The sequence below is a fragment of the Oncorhynchus gorbuscha genome, linkage group LG08 (assembly GCF_021184085.1).
Source record: "Oncorhynchus gorbuscha isolate QuinsamMale2020 ecotype Even-year linkage group LG08, OgorEven_v1.0, whole genome shotgun sequence".
Taxonomy (NCBI): domain Eukaryota; kingdom Metazoa; phylum Chordata; class Actinopteri; order Salmoniformes; family Salmonidae; genus Oncorhynchus; species Oncorhynchus gorbuscha.
The window spans coordinates 25,433,009-25,452,554 of NC_060180.1; the positions used below are offsets into that span (position 1 = coordinate 25,433,009).

Consider the following 19,546-nt stretch of genomic DNA (forward strand, 5'->3'; position numbering starts at 1 on the left):
ACAGACTGGAACATGTTCTGGGATTCCTCCGATGGCATTGAGGAGTACACCACATCAGTCACTGGCTTTATCAATAAGTACACCAAGGACGTTGTCCCCACAGTGACTGTACGTACATACCCCAACCAGAAGCCATGGATTACAGGCAAGATTCGCACTGAGCTGCCGCTTTCAAGGTGCGGGACTTTAACCCGGAAGCTTACAAGAAATCCTGCTATGCCCTGTGACGAACCATCAAACAGGCAAAGTGTCAATACAGGGCTAAGATTGAATCATACTACACCGGCTCCAATGCTCGTCTTACGTGGCAGGGCTTGCAAACTATTACAGACTACAAAGGGAAGCACAGCTGCGAGCTGCCCAGTGACACAAGCCTACCAGACGAGCTAAATCACGTCAATGCTCGCTTCGAGGCAAGCAACACTGAGGCATGCATGAGAGCATCAGCTGTTCCAAATGACTGTGTGATCACACTCTCTGTAGCCGTCATGAGTAAGACTTTTAAACAGGTCAACATACACAAGGCTGCGGGGCCAGACGGATTACCAGGACGTGTGCTCCGGGCATGTGCTGACCAACTGGCAGGTGTCTTCACTGACATTTTCAACATGTCCCTGATTGAGTCCGTAATACCAACATGTTTCAAGCAGACCACCATAGTCCCTGTGCCCAAGAACACAAAAGCAACCTGCCTAGATGACTACAGACCTGTAGCACTCGCGTCAGTTGCCATGAAGTGCTTTGAAAGGTTGGTAATGGCTCACATCAACACCATTATCTCAGAAACCTTAGACCCACTCCATTTGCATACCGCCCAAACAGATCCACAGATGATGCAATCTCTATTGCACTCCACACTGCCCTTTCCCACCCGGACAAAAGGAACACTTATGTGAGAATGCTATTCATTGACGACGGCTCAGCGTTCAACACCATAGTACCCTCAAAGCTCATCACTAAGCTAAGGATTCTGGGACTAAACACCTCCCTCTGCAACTGGATCCTGGACTTCCTAACGGGCCACCCCCAGGTGGTGAGGGTAGGTAGCAACACACCTGCCACGCAAATCCTCAACACTGGAGCTCCACGGGGGTGCGTGCTCAGTCCCCTCCTGTACTCCCTGTTCACTCATGACTGCATGGCCAGACACGACTCCAACACCATAACAACCAATGTTTCTCCCACCATCTACATGCTGTCACCACCCGATGAAGACCTGTACAATGTCACAGTACCATATCCTGGTTTCCCATGCACAGTTAGTACAAATACTGTCGGAGGCTGATGCACTTGTCAATGACACTGAAAGGCATCAATTGAGAGAATTGTTTAACAATCACAGTGAGATGGTCGACAGACTCGCTGGATTGCAGTGTTACGGGCATTCATGTGATGCATATTTCTACGCCACCCGGAGCAGCTCCTACGTTTGTGAGACAATACAAAATACTATGCTCCAGTGGGGCCTGTTCTGAAACCACTGGGTAAATTGTGTCTTACCATTGACTATTCACAACTCAACAAGCTGGTTCCATAGTCTTGTTGGCCAATGGCACAGCTCGACCAAGAGTTGCCAAAGGGGGAGAACTCCAAGTACTTCTCCACCATCGACGTGGCGAATGGTTTCTGGGCCATGACAGTCGACTTTCGCGACCAACAAGTTATCTTTCTCGAACAAGCTCTTTACATTCAATCATTGCCCGTTCAGGTATACCAACTCCCCCTCAGAGTTCAACATATTCCTGCACAGGGCAATGCCAGACGCAACCCCCAGGGGGACAATAATGTAGGTGGATGACGTTCTCATGAGAAGTGAGACTTGGTCACATCACCTCAACGAGATGGACAACGTGTTTGCCTAAGTCAGGATGGCAGGGGCTAAGTTGGCCATCATGAAAGGACAATGTTGCAGGACCAAAGTAAACTACGTTGGGCTTCTGGTGGGTGCGGAGGGCAACCTGCGGAGGGCAACCTGCGGCAGTCCGCAACATCAAAACACCTACAAACCTTCATGAGGTGCACAGTTTCTTGGGAGTATGTAATTACTCCTGTCAATTCCTTGAAAACAACGTCAACTTGTCAAAGCCTTTGACCCATTGTTACATACGCCTCTTGGAGAAGGGAACGCAACACCCGGCAAGACTCATCTCCCCGTGGAGTGAAATAGGTATGTGATGTTAGATGCGGGTAAAGATGGCAGAGAATAGCACCGTTTACAGATAATTTATTTCTTTAACACGGCAATTGTGCCGAAACAGGGCCGGACAGAATCAAAACAAAGAAGGTAAAGGTTAAAGAGTCCCCTCTCCTAAATTACCTGCCTACCCACTACTTACCTAACCTTAACATCACCTGGCACGCTAACCAAAATACAAGGGGTTGTCTGCCCAGGTCTTACCTAGTGTGCATAGACAGAGACATACCACGGGTATATGTATGCTGGCAGGCCTCTTGCCTACGCACTCCCAAGGTGCCTTCCCCTTTCCCCCTGGGAACAAATTAAACAGAATAATACAAACGTAAAGTGAACCATTTCAAAAACACTGAGTCCTACTGTCACACACATACCTCAGAAGTAGCGTCTACAAAATACTTTCAACAAAACTGTCTCTGAGCAACAACCAACACAGGACATCCAAGAAGCTCTTGCTCCTAACAAAGGAACACTAGCTTTCATCCAGCTGCAGAAGGAGTTTGTAATTGCCAACAGTTGTATCCCGTAACGAGAGGGTGGGATCAGACCTCCAGTCGTCGATGGGGCTGACCAATAAGCTGCTTCGAATCCAGGAAGCCATTTCCTGAAATACACACATACATGTACCCAAACAAACCCAAAACACAGAAACTGGGGAACGTAACACCCGTCTTCTTCAGAAGGATGCCCCATTTGTTTGGGAGGGCACTAACGACGAAGCTGTGGCTATCTTGAAAAGCCTGCTTTGTGAGGCACCCTGCCTGGTGTACCCCAACAAAGACAAGATGCTATTTTTGGAAGTCGGTTTCTCAGAGCACTGCCTTAGTGCTGGGTTGTACCAAAAATACAACCAAGACAAAAGTGTGGTTGCTTACGCGAGCAAAACATTCAACCCTGCTGAACACAACTTCTCAGACTGCGAAAAAGCGCTGCTGTCTTTTCTGACTTTTCTGAAAAGCCAACAAATCCGGGAGGATGCTGTACACAACAGCAGAATAGCGGCTTGGCTGATGACACTGCAGAGCCGTGATGTAGTAGTCAACTACACAAAAGCGGGAAAAAAATGCCTTTGGGCGGGGCTTTGGCGGTGTGACAGTGGTGTGGTGATGATGAAACCAACTTATCACTTCACACCACACCCCTCCCCACCTCCCCTTTGCCATCGAACCATCACTACTTCGAAGAGAACTTATGTCTTGGCATACCGATGGCATTTGTGGATGACTGTTCTTACCACCATCTAGACGAACAAGAAACGCACACCTATAAAGAGGAGGTGCTGGCTAGCGGAGTAGAAACTTGAAAATAAAGGATAGCCTCACACTCTAGGAGCTCAGTTGCAAAAATGTAATACCAACGTTTCGACAGCCAAGCTGTCTTCATCAGCGTATAATCACAAACACTGCGGGATGACTCATTTATATAGTGTCAAAAGACACAGGTGTCTGTAATCATGGCCAAGAGTGGCCTAATACCATTGGTTAATAATCAAATATTAAAATTTCATACAAGGAACAGCATACAAACAAATGGATAGCATACGATCATAGATTAATTTAACTACACAAGTTTACAAACAATTACAATGGCAAAGTCACAATAATCACAAGAATGGCATCAGATCAAAGTCTACGTTGAGACCGAAGGGCGCAAGGATCTTTAAATTAAAGATCCAGGCAGCCTCTCGTTTTAACAATAAATTATCAAGGTCACCCCCTCTCCTAGGGAGGGTGACATGTTCGATGCCAATATAACGCAGAGACGAAATCGAGTGGCCTGCCTCCAAGAAGTGGGCCGCAACTGGATAAGTAAAGTTTTTACACCTAATGGTGCTATGATGCTCTGAGATACGTACTTTTAATTCACGCTTTGTTTTACCTACATAATTCTTACCACAAGGACAAGTTATAAGATAAATAACTGCCTTAGTGGAGCACGTAATAACACCTTTTATTGGGATCGATTTCCTGTTTGTGGGTGTTTGAAGGATCTACATTTATGAGTGCCATTGCATTGAGCACAGCCATTACATTTGTAATTTCCATGCAGTAAAGGCGCAAATAGACGTTGTTCAGGAATATCTTGGGGTGGTAAATCAGAGTTTACCAATTGGTCTCTGAGATTTCTGCGCTGCGAGAATACGACCAAGGAAGGTCCGAAACACATTACCGAGACTATCATTGGATTTTTAGGATGTGCCAATGTTTGTGAACAATTCCCTTAATTTGTTCAGAGCACTTTGAATAGCGGGTAGTTAGAACGCAAGAATGCGTCTTTTTGCAAGACTGACCTTGAAAAAGGTCATGTCTCGTTTTGTTTTGAATTTTCTCAATGGCAATATTAATTTGATCATTCTTGTAGCCCCTCTCCTTGAACTTTCTTTGCGTCTCAGCCATATTTCTGTCGAAATCGGATTGTTTTTTGCAAATTCTTTTGATTCTGGCTGTAGGGCAAACTATTTTTCAAGGGAAGTGGGTGACAACTATCAGCCCTCAACAAACTGTTACGATCAGTAGGCTTCCTGTAAAGATCAGTGTATAGAACATTATCTTCACACAAGATCAGAAGATCAAGAAAACTGATTAGACGTGTATCAGATTGCATAGTAAATCTCAGATGCTCAGAACAGGAGTTAAGAAAAGCATGGAACGCCTGGAGCTGTTTTGCATCACCCCTCCATAGAACAAAAATATCATCAATATAGTTTGCCCTACAGCCAATTCTATCGAATCAAAAGAATTTGCAAAAAACTATCCGATTTCGACAGAAATATGGCTGAGACACACAGAAAGTTCAAGGAGGGGCTACAAGAATGATCAGATTAATATTGCCATTGAGAAAATTCAAAACAAACCGAGACATGACCTTTTTCAAGGTCAGTCTTGCAAAAAGACGCATTCTTGCGTTCTAACTACCCGCTATTCAAAGTGCTCCGAACAAATTAAGGGAATTGTTCACAAACATTGGCACATCCTAAAAATCCGATGATAGGCTCGGTAATGTGTTTTCGGACCTTCCCTTGGTCGTATTCTCGCGGGGCAGAAATCTCAGAGACCAATTCGTAAACTCTGATTTACCACCCCAAGATATTCCTGAACAACGTCTATTTGCGCCCCTACTGTGTGGAAATTACAAATGTAATGGCTGTGCTTAATGCAATGACACTTATAATTGTAGATCCTTCAAACTCCCACAAACAGGGAAATCGATCCCAATAAAAGGTGTTATAACGTGCTCCACTAAGGCAGTTATTTATCTTATAACTTGTCCGTGTGGTAAAAATTATGTAGGTAAAACAAAGCACGAATTAAAAGTACGTATCTCAGAGCATCATAGCACCATTAGGTGTAAAAACTTTACTTATCCATTTGCGGCCCACTTCTTGGAGGCAGGCCACTCAATTTCGTCTCTGCGTTATATTGGCATCGAACATGTCACCCTCCCTAGGAGAGGGGGTGACCTTGATAATTTATTGTTAAAACGAGAGGCTGCCTGGATCTTTAATTTAAAGACCTTTGCGCCCTTCGGTCTCAACGTAGACTTTGATCTGAAGCCATTCTTGTGATTATTGTGACTTTGCCATTGTAATTGTTCGTAAACTTGTGTAGTTAAATGAATCTATGATCGTATGCTATCCATTTGTTTGTATGCTGTTCTTCGTATGACATTTTAATATTTGATTATTAACCAATGGTATTAGGCCACTCGTGGCCATGATTACAGACACCTGTGTTTTTTGACACTATATAAACGAGTCATCCCACAGTGTTTGTGATTATACGCTGATGAAGACAGATTGGCTGTCGAAACGTTGGTATTATATTTTTGCATCTGAGCTCCTAGAGTGTGCGGCTCTCCTTTATTTTCAACTTACCACCATCTAGACCACTTGCAAGTTGGTCTGGAATTTGTATGGCACAATGACATTCCGTGCAAACACTTCAATTTCAGCTAGGCAACAAGACCAGCCAGTTCGCAAATGTGACGGGCGTGCTTATCACACTGCAAACGGCAGTGCAACACAACTTGTCATAACTCGCAATCTGCACCGACTCCGACTACGCCAGACTCACCTTCTTATCCCAATATGCATATGCCAAGCACATGACCACTTCAAGTGGCAAAGAAGTGAAAAACAAAGAGCTCATTCCAGCTTGCGATGACCTCATCACCAAACACGACATACAGGTGTATTGGAAGAAAGGGACACTCCAAATTTACCTGGTTGTGACAAACTCTGCAACTACCATGCCGACAGCATGGCGAAATCTGGGTCAATTCACGGCACCCCTTCAGTGTTTGATGCTCGAGACACATGGTGCCATGGTGTCTGCGGTAACACGTAGCCATGTATAGCACTGCAGGAAATGTCTTTGAACATAATGCGTTGTTTAACTCATTTATTCCCGAATGGTGACCCAGTAGCAATGCAACACTAAGATGAGTCCCTCGCCACTTTGATGGCTTTCCTGTCGGATCCTGTCAATCACCCAGTGTCTGAACTGGCTTTGGCAGGTTCACACGACTTGCGTTCACTGTACACAACCAAACAGCACCTCACACTTCAAATCAAATCAAATCAAATTTATTTATATAGCCCTTCGTACATCAGCTGATATCTCAAAGTGCTGTACAGAAACCCAGCCTAAAACCCCAAACAGCAAACAATGCAGGTGTAAAAGCACGGTGGCTAGGAAAAACTCCCTAGAAAGGCCAAAACCTAGGAAGAAACCTAGAGAGGAACCGGGCTATGTGGGGTGGCCAGTCCTCTTCTGGCTGTGCCGGGTAGAGATTATAACAGAACATGACCAAGATGTTCAAATGTTCATAAATGACCAGCATGGTCAAATAACAATAAGGCAGAACAGTTGAAACTGGAGCAGCAGCACAGTCAGGTGGACTGGGGACAGCAAGGAGCCATCATGTCAGGTAGTCCTGGGGCACGGTCCTAGGGCTCAGGTCCTCCGAGAGAGAGAAAGAAAGAGAGAATTAGAGAGAGCATATGTGGGGTGGCCAGTCCTCTTCTGGCTGTGCCGGGTGGAGATTATAACAGAACGTGGCCAAGATGTTCAAATGTTCATAAATGACCAGCATGGTTGAATAATAGTAAGGCAGAACAGTTGAAACTGGAGCAGGAGCATGGCCAGGTGGACTGGGGACAGCAAGGAGTCCTCATGTCAGGTAGTCCTGGGACATGGTCCTAGGGCCCAGGCCAGTTGAAACTGGAGCAGCAGCATGGCCAGGTGGACTGGGGACAGCAAGGAGTCATCATGTCAGGTAGTCCTGGGGCATGGTCCTAGGGCTCAGGTCCTCCGAGAGAGAGAAAGAAAGAGAGAAGGAGAGAATTAGAGAACGCACACTTAGATTCACACAGGACACCTGAATAGGACAGGAGAAGTACTCCAGATAAACAAACTGACCCTAGCCCCCCGACACATAAACTACTGCAGCATAAATACTGGAGGCTGAGACAGGATGGGTCAGGAGACACTGTGGCCCCATCCGAGGACACCCCCGGACAGGGCCAAACAGGAAGGATATAACCCCACCCACTTTGCCAAAGCACAGCCCCCACACCACTAGAGGGAAATCTTCAACCACCAACTTACCATCCTGAGACAAGGCCGAGTATAGCCCACTTGTAGATGACACCTACTGGTTTATGTTTCAGAAACCGACATCACACGAAGGTGGGTGGTTCCTAAAACACAGAGGGGGATAAAGAGAGCCCATGCCCACAACGAGCCATGATGAGGCCATAGGGGTATTGTCCGAGGGTATTGTCAGACGGGCCACAGTGTCCCCGACCCACCCCTGTCTCAGTCTCCAGGATCTATGCTGCAATAGTTTATGTGCCAGGGGGCTAGGGTCTGTTATATCTGGTGTAATTATCCTGGTTACCTGTGTGAATTTAATTATGCTCCCTCTAATTTTCTCTCCCTCCCTTCCCGGAGGACCTGAGCCCTAGGATCATGCTTCAGGACTCCCTGGCCTGATGACTCCTGGCTGTCCCCAGTCCACCTGGTCATTGCTGCTGCTCCAGTTTCAGCTGTTTTGCCTTCAGCTAGGGAACCCTGACCTGTTCACCAGACGTGCTACTTTGTCCCAGACCTGCCGGTTTCGACTCTCTCTCCACCACACCTGCTGTCTTGACCTCTGAATGCTCGGCTATGAAAGGCCAACTGACATTTACTCCTGAGGTACTGACCTGTTGCACCCTCTACAACCATTGTGATTATTATTTGACCCTGCTGATCACCTATGAATTTTGTAACATCTTGAAGAATAATCTGGCCTTAAATGGCCATGTACTCTTATAATCTCAACCAGAGACACAGCCAGAAGAGGACTTTCCACCCCTCAGAGCCTGGTTCCTCTCTAGGTTTCTTCCTATGTTCCTGCCTTTCAAGGGAGTTTTTCTTTGCCACCATGCTTCTATATCTGCATTGCTTTCTGTTTGGAGTTTTAGGCTTGGTTTCTGTATCGCACTTTGTGACATCTGCTGATGTAAAAAGTGCTTTATAAATAAATGTGATTGATTGAGTGTAGCCCACAGCCATATGTCATAGCCATATCAGGGCCTAACATAAGGACAACTCAGAGAATGTTCTTCTGAAATATGTTTTTCTTCAAATAGACCACATTTTTCATTAGACTTTTTATCTGCATCAGTGTTTTATAGACTATGCATTTAGACAATTACTGTCTAAAATTAATTCACTGGGACCAAATTTCATTCATTAGAAACTTTTTGGAAAAACAGGTCTTGAACATTCAAACTGGTGTGCCTATTTAAAGGCACTGAAATCTCCCCATTCACCCTCCGAATGGCACACTGATTGAAAAAATCCTTATTTACCCTGTCTCCTCGATTTCGAACTGATTGAAGTGACATCATCAATAAGGGATCGTAGACTGACCAGGAGAATCCAGGTGAAAGCTATGTCACTGACTCACTCGATGTGTGTAGCTACTTCTCTGTGGTGAGGCGAACTGTTAAACTAGCACTGGCAGGATTATTTTCACTTCATTACTTCAGAGTACCAATAAATCAGCAAAGGCACATTACGGGCTGTGTCAAAGGTCCAATTATAACTATGAGAATATGCCACAAATCATATTTCTTTGTTGAGTTTCAAAGTTTAAATAGGACTATATGTAATGGAATAAATACATTTTATAGGCTGTTATGCAAAGTGTTGGCTAATTTAAGAATAGGATGTCTTCCATATGCTTGGATGTTGCCATCCCAGAAATGACATTAATTTCCTCTGCGATTGGCTCCTTTGGGCTTCAATAATTGACAGGCTACTATGCTTTGTTCGACAACGACTTTGTACCGGTGTTAAATGGGAGGTGATTTTGCCACTGTCACTGTAGCTTCCCAATGAAAAATAAATCAAATTAAAGCTATCACATTATCCAATGGTGGTCTTAATTTTAATATTTTTTTTTCATCAAGGGAATTATATAAATAGTGGAAATACATTCATTTGTTCTGAATGGGCCAAGTTATTGTTGGTGACATTCATCTCGTGCATTGTCTTTAGAGACCCAAAAGCGGCGGTAGGGTTGGAAGGTAGGACCTTTGCGATTTATTGTGCGTAAGCGGCTTCTCATTGTCGACGGGAATTCGCTGACAGAGCACCAGTTGTTTTCGCGTGCAGATGTTGGCGACTGAAGTGGCTACCGGTTACAACTTTAATTTGAATGCTAAGGAAAATTCGATGACAGGTACTCTTATCGCTAGTATAAGCTGAAATGTTTGGTATGCGCTCGGACACCAATCACTACAGGTAAGAATGTGCCTACGTGCTTTTAACTTTGTAGTAGCCTGTTTAGCAAATATGATACAACAACCCTTGAATTTTGGCATCCACAATGAATGATTCTTGGGGTTGTACTTAAGTTTTACATGTTTGAATATGGTTGAGTAAACCTACCTTCAATCAAGGGAACATGTTTCGTTTGTTGAGCATATTGGTTTGTTTACTGCCAAGTCAGTAACGTTACGCTGAAGCTTCGTAGACTTGAAGCTTCGTAGACTTTCAATTGTTTGTAAATGGTTTGCTAATTTATGTTTTGAATATGAAAAGTAGCCTAATAAACAATACCATTCGTAGGTTAATGTTTTATTATTATATATATATTTTTTTACAAATATCTCCAATATCACATTTGTGTCATATACAAGTGAAGCACTGAACAATAGCCTATCTTATAATAATGTCATTATAACCTTGTGTATAGGGTGAAAACAGCTTTATAGGGATTGAGTGAACATTTCATATTCATTCAGTTTTGTGGAAATCAACGCTGTGTGACTGTTGCGCTCATAAAGATTGGAGGTCGTATGTAAATGTTCCACTTAAAAGAAAGGATGCTGTGGGGGTAAACTATAATTTACTGTATGGGTAGCCATGCTTTATGTTGAATGCTTGATTGACTATTACTGAGTACAATATTCACTTTGCCATTGCGGTTAATTAGAACATTTTAGTTTGGGTCAAGACCTCGACAAATTGCCATCACCTATTATGCACTTAAAAGATTTTTGGGAACGGGGATTTCAAAGCGACAAGGAGTGGCAGCGCTCACACCAGGTGAAGGTCATAAACACATTTCATACAGTCCCTCATGATATATGTAGATCTGCGTTTTAGTGGAACTGGGTGTTCATGTGCTGATGGAGTGGATGATTTATATGGTTATTCATTATTATGTAATGCCGGCTAATCTTTATTTGGTGCATACAATTAATTGATTGTTCTTATCATGGGGTAATTTCAAGGTACGTAACGATTCACCGAAACGCATCCGTCCGGGTTCATCTGTCCACTGGAGCCCAAACCGATCCAAATGAAGCATGCATTGGTCAGAAAACCTATTCAAACATGACTAATCTCCGGTTCCCTAATGTGTTTTACTCATATTGTTTTATTCCGAAAATGATCCTTATCTGTTGTGACAATTGATGTGTCCTCTCCTGCTGTTCAGTAGCCCACCGAACTTGTATGCATGTAACTGCGTGTGTCTGATAACAACTGTGCGTGCGCACGTCGCACAGTGCGGTAGACAGCTAATCACGCCAACAAGGTAGGTCTATCTCTGTTCTAGGCTATTCGTACATCTGCTCGACACCGTCAGCATTCAGATTAGGATATGGCTTTTGCAATATCAAATCATAGGCTTTATTAGTTGAATTGTTCAGGCTCGCAATAAAGCATACTTTGGATACAAACAGTCATAGTATTTATATTTGGTTATTTTTTAAATAACAGGTCATTTCATAAAGTACATCAATCATTTATGCAAGCTGTGTGTGCTGGCATTCATTAGAAAAAGCTGGAGAAGTTATCCAGTACAATTCCAAACGTCTAAACTATTGGCTTTTGAGACGGGTGTAAAATTACAAAGTTCCATTATATTCATTGGCTAAATGTCAATTAATTGGCTAAATGTTATGCCCCCCCCGGGGGCATAAATTGATAGTGGGTTGGTAGATGCTCAGCCTGCCCTATGGCTCAGCTCTGGGTCAGTGACTGGAAGGTAACCAGCTATTGTCGAAATAATGGTTAGGGTTTTAAAATGCGATTTTTGACAGTAATTTGACAAAAGATTAATCCCTTCTAGCCATGACACAGCTCAGGTGCAAACACACAACCTTGACATCGACACACACACTCATCTTTGAGAAGTAATCTCAGTCAGATCCAGCAGCAGATATTAATTTAAAATGGAAAATTAATATGCTCACGCAAAAAAATGTTAGTGTATCGAATCAAACAATCGTATCAATTCGTTCCCCTAATCAAATCGAAACTCACCATATAGGCTCCGATGTATCTTGCTAGATGCGTATCGAACTCTTCATGAAAGGAGAGATGCACATCAGTAGTAATTTCCACTTTAGCCTATTGCTACCCTCAGGTTATGAAGCCTATCAGATGAAATAAAGTAGCTGTCAGCTGTTGGCAAGAATTCTGAAGCACCAAACTGCTCTAGAGTACTTTGATGTTGTTTCATGTAATCAAGTAGTGTATACAAATGAGGAGTCAGGTCTGATCTTATCTCGAAAGAAAAGATAAACACTTGACCTGTTCATGGAGGCTGGAGGTTTTGAAATGTCCCTTTCTCCCAAAAATATGTACATTTTTGTGATTTGAGTAACAGCCAAGACAACTGTCTCTGTTCCGGTGCAGCACTGTAAAAAAAACACAATGTGACTTATTTATATTTGCTCTATTTTTTTGTTTCAATAAATCTCACCGCAGTATGCTTAAACCAGTTGCACAGCAGATTTAGCTCCCAGTCATGCATGATATTAAAAGAGGAAGTAGGGAGCTGAAGTCAATGTGATTTTACATTAACTGCGTTGTGCAGAGAGGTGATGGGAAGGCCCGCTCCTTATCTTAAAAACTCCAGTGCTCAGAATGTCATTTCCTCTTCCCACCCAGTGACAACATAGCAGATTTAACACATTTTAAAAAAGTCATCCAAAGGCAACAAACATGGATTGGATGATGCACAGTGGTAAGGAACTCCTTTTTCCTCCCTGCTGTGCTCGTTATATGCTGTCTGAGGTGTGGGTAGAGACTATGCCCTGTGCAAACATTACTCTGCAGAATTGGTGGTTTGGCAGACAGGCAGTGCTATGAGATGATGAGGTATGGGTGCAGCTGGGACCTGGAGGGTGGCACAGAGCACCAGGTGGCTCATCCCTCCTTCCTGATTCAGATTGATGGGCCTCATCTCCCAACCGCCCACTCTCTGGCCCAGGTGCAACATGGGAGTGAGGGCCAGGGACATTTGAGTTTGGGTTTGGGCTGACCTGGCTGTCCCATCCGTGTGGCCCTTTGTGCCCTGTCTGACTTGGGATGTTGCAGTGGCACTGTCGTCACTCATCTGGGATGAGGTCTGATGCCAAAAACTGTCCTGATGTAGCCAAGCACTCCCTCAAGCTGTCACAGTGTCCAGATGTACATTCAGATCAACTATTTTTAGTGATATTTTATTCAACAAAAATATTTGATTGTCTTCTTCTTTTTCTTCTTCTTTGATCGTTGTTATCATCATCATCATCATCATTATTATTATCATCATCACCTTCTTCATCAGTACCGCCACCACCAGCACCACCATCTCAAAATGCAAGCTCCTTTCCAACCACATTCATATCCACTCAAAGCCTGCAGATTCCCCAAAATGTTTTAGGAGGCGGGAGCAAGGTCACAAGCATCCCTACGCTGATGCAGGGCGACGGGAGCCAGAAACCCGTCTGGAATGATGAGGAGGATAAGTCAATTAGAGCCCAAATCAAAACATCGGAACTCGCAGACGAAACAGAGTGTTGCATAGGAGAGGGAACCGCTGTGTTTAGCCGACTGCTCAGACAAAGTCCTCAGGGCCTGCTGTGCCTGTAAGAGAGGCGAGCTGTGCTGGTGGAACATATTTCTAAAATCAGCTCAGCTCTAAGTGCTACAGCAGTGTGGGATGTAGTGGGTACTATAATACCTGTTTCCCATGGAAGAAAGCAATGTTTTGACCATTACACCACGAGGTACTGCATATCAGTCTTGGGCTGAGAGTGACACTGTTTTTGATGTCGCAGGCAGGGTTATCTTATCACGAGACCGTGAACCCTACTCACGTTCGCTACACCGACCCAAAACAAACTCTGCTGACTCTGATATTTTTCCACACTGTCCTTTTCATCAACTGTGGTGGATGTGTAAACTGGCTAGCTCAATACAGCCCTGCTTGACTTGGCCGGTAGTGCGAAAATGGTATAAGTTAGTGGTCAGGGTCTCAGTCCCAGTTGCCTTTAAATGGTCAGAGAACAAGTCAGGATACAGGACAAGGAACAAAAAAAAATCAAGACCACGAGGGGGTCTGACACAGAGGTGACTCACCAAGCACACCAGGCGGGAAGTGAAAAAACACAAAGGGCAGAACATTTGATCATGTGCTCAGTAACTCAAACGCATATTTTTTCCACACACTTTTGCCCTTTTCAAATCAGCTTAAAATCAAATGATAGACAAGATGACAGGGTTCTGAAATATGGCTGATACCTCTTGAGAGGTTTAATTAGACACTGCTGTGTGTTTGAGGGTGGTCAGTGTATTTGGTGGGTGACAAGTAAAATTTTAGCTGACTGACATACTGTACTTAAGCACAGCTGGACAGGGCAGATTAGGCAACAGGCCCCTACACTGAAAATGATTGAGACAGTGACATAAATACAGTGGGACAAAAAAGTATTTAGTCAGCCACCAAATGTTCAAGTTATCCCACTTAAAAAGATGAGAGAGGCCTGTAACTTTCATCATAAGTACACTTCAACTATGACAGACAAAATCAGAAAAAAAATCCAGAAAATCACATTGTAGGATTTGTAATGAATTTGTTCGCAAATTATGGTGGAAAATAAGTATTTGGTCAATAACAAACAAGCAAGATTTCTGGCTCTCACAGACCTGCAACTTCTTCTTTAAGAGGCTCCTCTGTCCTCCACTCGTTACCTGTATTAATGGTACCTGTTTGAACTTGTTATCAGTATAAAAGACACCTGTCCACAACCTCAAACAGTCACACTCCAACTCCACTATGGCCAAGACCAAAGAGCTATCAAAGGACACCAGAAACAAAATTGTAGACCTGCACCAGGCTGGGAAGACTGAATCTGCAATAGGTAAGCAGCTTGGTTTGAAGAAATCAACTGTGGGAGGAATTATTAGGAAATGGAAGACATACAAGACCACTGATAATCTCCCTCGATCTGGGGCTCCGCGCAAGATCTCACCCCGTGGGGTCAAAATTATCACAAGAACAGTGAGGAAAAATCACAGAACCACACGGGGGGACCTAGTGAATGACCTGCAGAGAGCTGGGAACAAAGTAACAAAGCCTACCATCAGTAACACACTACGCCGGCAGCGACTCAAATCGTGCAGTGTCCCCCTTCTTTAGCCAGTACATGTCCAGGCCCATCTGAAGTTTGCTAGAGAGCATTTGAATGATCCAGAAGAAGATAGGGAGAATGCCATATGGTCAGATGAAACCAAAATATAACTTTTTGGTAACTCAACTCGTTGTGTTTGGAGGACAAAGAATGCTGAGTTGCATCCAAACAACACCATACCTACTGTGAAGCATGGGGGTGGAAACATCATGCTTTGGGGATGTTTTTCTGCAAAGGGACCAGGACGACTGATCCGTGTAAAGGAAAGTATGAATGGGGCCATGTATCGTGAGATTTTGAGTGAAAACCTCCCATCAGCAAGGGCATTGAAGTTGAAATGTGGTTGGGTCTTTCAGCATGACAATGATCCCAAACACACTGCCCGGGCAACAAAGGAGTGGCTTCGTAAAAAGCATTTCAAGGTCCTGGAGTGGCCTAGCCAGTCTCCAGATCTCAACCCCATAGAACATTTTTGGAGGGAGTTGAAAGTCCGTGTTGCCCAGCAACAGCCCCAAAACATCACTGCTCTTGAGGAGATCTGCATGGAGGAATGGGCCAAAATACCAGCAACAGTGTGTGAAAACCTTGTGAAGACTTACAGAAAAGGTTTGACCTCTGTCATTGCCAACAAAGGGTATATAACAAAGTATTGAGATTAAGTTTTTGGTCAATAACAAAAGTTTTTTTTCCACCATAATTTGCAAATAAATTCATTAAAAATCCTACAATGTGATTTTCTGGATTTTTTTCTCCCTCATTTTGTCTGTCATAGTTGAAGTGTACCTATGATGAAAATTACAGGCCTCTGTCATATTTTTAAGTGGGAGAACTTGCACAATTGGTGGCTGATTAAATAGTTTTTTGCCCCACTATGTATGGCCTCATATCTTAAAATAGCTAGTGGTTTGTAGATTACTAAAAAGCTTTTTTGACTTTTGACTTCCACACATTTAATGAAGGTGCTGTATGTTAGTCTGTTCAGTGTATGCAAGAGTGTGATTATCTGCAATATCTGAATTTAACTGTGCAATCTTAGGATGTACAGTGTTCGTGAGGTTGTGTGCCTTCATTTGCATTGATCGGATGTTTTGTAATATTGGGGTGATATTACCCTCTGGTGGCAGGGCGACACTAGTATTGCGGGCTGGATGATTGACAGCTGTTTGAGAAATTGATTAAAATGTTACGTTCATGTACATTTATTGATGTGTTCAGCCCACAGTAAACCTTAGATCAGTCCATGAACTGACAAAGAATTCCAAAAAAGCCAAATTTGACCATAGATGAGGAATGATTATCGTGGACTTTTTCAAATTTGAACATCTCAGTTTTATTGATAAAGACTGCATCATTTCCAGAATTCATCCAGAATTCATCCTCGGCTGTGTGTTTTCGAACCATTTGTCTCACGTCGATGGGTTTACTTGACATTTAATTCAATCTTATTTTCCTACTTGCTGAGTGAAGACCAAGGATTGTCCAATAAACTATCCAAAAGAAATTTCATGAGATGCAAATATGTGGTCTTCATCATCTGTGATTATTTAAGTGGTAATGCCAGAGAAGCCGGAGTTTGGAGGACATATTGGCACAGATGTTGTTAGGTCCAAGACGAAGTCTAGGGCATTATCACTTTTATACAGTTGAAGTCGTAAGTTTACATACACCTTAGCCAAATACATTTACACTCAGTTATCACAATTCCTGACATTTAATCCTAGTAAACATTCCCTGTCTTAGGTCAGTTAGGATCACCACTTCATTTGTGAAATGTTAGAATAATAATAGCGAGAATGATTTATTTCAGCTTTGATTTCTTTCAGCTTTGATTTCTTTCATCACATTCCCAGTGGGTCTGAAGTTGTACATAAAGCATTGCCTTTAAGTTGTTTAATTTGGGTCAAACATTTCGGGTACCTTCCGCAAGCTTCACCCAATAAGTTGGGTGAATTTTGTCCCATTCCTCCTGACAGAGCTGGTGTAACTGAGTCAGGTTTGTAGCCCTCCTTGCTCTCACATTTTCAGTTCTGCCCAAAAATGTTCTATAAGATTGAGGTCAGTGCTTTGTGATGGCCACTCAAATACCTTGACTTTGTTTTCATTTTCCCACAACTTTGAAAGTATGCTTGGGGTCATTGTCCCTTTGGAAGACCCATTTGCGACCAAGCTTTAACTTACCGACTGATGTCTTGAGATGTTGCTTCAATATATCCACGTAATTTTCCTCCTCGTGATGCCATCTATTTTGTGAAGTGTACCAGTCCCTCCTGCAGCAAAGCACCTCCACAACATGTTGCTGCCACCCCCTGCTTCATGGTTGGGATGGTGTTCTTCGGCTTGCAAGCCTCCCACTTTTTCCTACAAACATAAGGATGGTCACCAAACTGTTCTATTTTTGTTTCGTCAGACCAGAGGACATTTATCCAAAAAGTATGATCTTTGTCCCCATGTACAGTTGCAAACCGTAGTCTGGCTTTTTTATGGCGGTTTTGGAGCAGTGGCTTCTTCCTTGCTCAGCAGCCTTTCAGGTTATGTCGATATAAGACTTGTTTTACTGTGGATATAGATAGTTTTGTACCTGTTTCCTCCAGCATCTTCACAAGGTCCTTTGCTGTTGTTCTGGATTTGATTTGCCCTTTTCACTCTAGGAGACAGAACACGTCTCCTTCCTGAGCGTTATGGCAGCCACGTGGTTCCCATGGTGTTTATACTTGCATACTATTGTTTGTATGGAAGTACGTGGTACCTTCAGGCGTTTGGAAATAGCTCCGAAGGATGAACCAGACTTGTCGAGGTGATGTCAAGCAAAGAGGCACTGAGTTTGAAGGTAGGCCTTGAAATAAATTCACAGGTACACCTCCAATTGACTCAAATTATGTCAATTTGCCTTTTAGAAGCTTCTAAAGCCATGACATTTTCTGGAATTTTCCAAGCTGTTTAAAGGCACAGTCAACTTAGTCTATGTAAACTTCTGACCCACTGGAATTGTGATACAGTGAATTATAAGTGAAATCTGTCTGTAAACAATTGTTGTAAAAATGACTTATGTCATGCACAAAGTAGGTGTCCTAACCGACTTGCCAAAACTATAGATTTGTGGAGTGGTTGAAAAATGAGTTTTAATGACTCCAACCTAAGTGTATGTAAACTTCCGACTTCAACTATATAACAGATCACCAACATATTCAAATAATGATTGCCATATTTTCATTAAAAATGTTATTTCTATAGATGTATTCATACTATTTCATCCTTACACAATATATAGTTCCAACACAAATCTAGGGTTGCTACCCAAGCCGGGTGGTCATTCGTTTTATCGGTTCAGTTGCTAGAGACTCGATCCAGTCATTCAGTCTTTTTGTTATGTATCTATAGAAGCGACCCAGTCATTTGTTCTAAATGTTCCATTGCAATACTGGCTGGCAACGTTCTTATCCCTTGCTTGCTAGCTAGCCAACTATGGCTTACTTAAGTTCACGCCAAAAATTCTGCAGACAGAATAACAGCAAAGTAGCCGCATTTGCATTTGTTCAAGCTGTTCTTTAGTGACATTTATTTGGATACATCCATAAAAATGACCTAATGAGGTACGATGAAGCCAGCTGATTTGTGATTTCGACTGGCTGAGAAACACTGCCTGCCTGCCTGTCTGTCCCGTGCCAACTCCCGACCCCTACTCGTTCATTACTATGGGATAGCTGGAGATCGAATTTGAATATTGAAACAATGTTGCAAATGTCGGAGAGACAGAAACAAATCTCAGCTGTTGAAAACTAAATGTAAGTCTAAAAGAAATGTGAGATACTGTCTAAATGCTTTTTATAGTGGAGATCCAAGTTTATAACTTGCCTGGCTGGGCTGGATTGCGCAGTCGGATGGAACAGAGTAAATACGCATTTTAACAATCTAGATTTAACCGGTGGTAACTAGTGTAATGGACACCAGCTGGAATGCGCTTTTAACCAATCAGCATTCAGTATTAGACCCACCCGTTGTATAAAATAACACACTGCATCTGTTTATTAATGAAATCCAGTACAAAGAGAGCATTTTTTTGTCACTAAGCATTACTAGGTAATGCTACAGTTGATGATGGCTACAGTAGCATATCATTTTGCAGCCACATTCCTTTTCACCCAACAGCTAAATGTACATTCATTTCAAAATCCTTAAAGGGAGTGCTTTCTAAGGAAGGTAGTAATAAAATATCTTTCATTGCCTCTACCTAAGCCGAGAGCTTAATGAGTAGACGTTTCAGAGAAGTCATTATTGTGAGGTGATTATGCAGTTCAAATTAAACCCTGCGGTCATGTTAGTAGCTTAGTGAGTTGGTTGTTGGGAGGATGACTTCCAGGATGACTTCCAGCCAAAGATGTGCAGACTTC

At 43.0% G+C, this 19,546-nt stretch overlaps 1 pseudogene; it reads left to right on the forward strand.

Annotated features, from left to right (window-relative positions):
- Positions 1-9,695: 9,695 nt before the first annotated feature.
- Positions 9,696-19,546, forward strand: part of LOC124041399 — a 67,365-nt pseudogene continuing 57,514 nt past the window's right edge.